Here is a 1,249-nt window from a genome sequence, read left to right on the forward strand (position 1 = left end):
CCAGCCTTTCCTCGTATGACTTGCTGTGCCAGCCTCTGATCATACGAGTGGCTATTTGGACTCTCTCAAGCTTTACCACGTCCTTGTTGAAGTGCGGCGCCCAGACCGGACGCAGAATCCAGCTGCGGTCTCACCAGTGCTGAGTAGAGCGGGGAAATCACTGCTTTGGTTTTGCTGGAGACACATGGGAAGCACTGAGGCTTTGCAGTGGAGAAGGCAGGTGCTGACTGCCTTGCAGCGGGTGAGACTCCTCGTCCAGGAGCTCTGCCAGGTGGCTGACAGCGTCATTATTGCTCAGTAACAATCCGGTTTTGATTAAGCTTTTGGAAAGCAGGGTGCCGCATAACATCTCAGTGCCGCTGGCTTTCTTGGTCCTCGTCCCTCAGGGCCCAGAAAGGTTTCACATATAAGGACCGCTGGGGTTGGCGTATTCTGCAGGTACGATCAGGCGGCCCTGCTGTTTTTAGTGGTTTGGGATCCTACAGATCAACAAGTTGCTGTTGCTCCATCTCTTGGCCCGGCAGCGAGTATTTTTGTTGTCATGCAGCGGTTGGGACCCACCGTTCGGGTCTCATCCTCGCTTCATCCACTCGAAATGGCTGCAGCCAGACCTGGAGGGGGCCGCACCACCCAGCCAGGAGTGGAAGCTGGAGCAGGATGCGGCAGCCGGCATGGGCCACGATTGACCTCGCAGAATAATCCCTGCGCTTCATGGGCCGCACTGTTCCTATGGCTCAGCACCCTAAAAAGCCTTTTATGTCTTTGACAGACAAAAAACTAGAACTCTTAGTTCCAAAATGATCCCTTTTATTAGACCAACTGGAAAATGGCAAGGAAATTGTCCTTGCACACTTTGGCTGCATGAGCTTGTTCCCCCCTTTCTGCTCGCTCTAAACCCGAAGGGTGTACAGTTGGGTTGTAGGGCCCATGGGGGAAGACTACACCTCCCAGCATGCCTTGCTCCACCTCCCCTCCCCCCCGGGCAGGGCGGGAGTCGTAGTCTCGTTGACCCTCTGTCCTGCACTGCACGCCGGGAGACGCAGTCCTCGGGGGTTGTGACGCGACGGAGGGCAAGGCTCTCGCGAGAGCTCCGCTTGCCTCGCGAGGCGAGCTGGTTTTTTCAAACCGGCCAATGAGGAGGCTGCTGTGGCTCGAACGGACCAATGGCGGAGCGGGGCAGCGGGAAATTTAAATCCCGCCGGGGGCGGGGCCGCGGCGGAGGGAGCGTGAAAGGCTTCGCTTGTTTGAT

The sequence above is a fragment of the Gavialis gangeticus genome, unplaced genomic scaffold (assembly GCF_001723915.1).
Source record: "Gavialis gangeticus isolate Ggan-Ray unplaced genomic scaffold, GavGan_comp1, whole genome shotgun sequence".
Lineage (NCBI taxonomy): Eukaryota > Metazoa > Chordata > Crocodylia > Gavialidae > Gavialis > Gavialis gangeticus.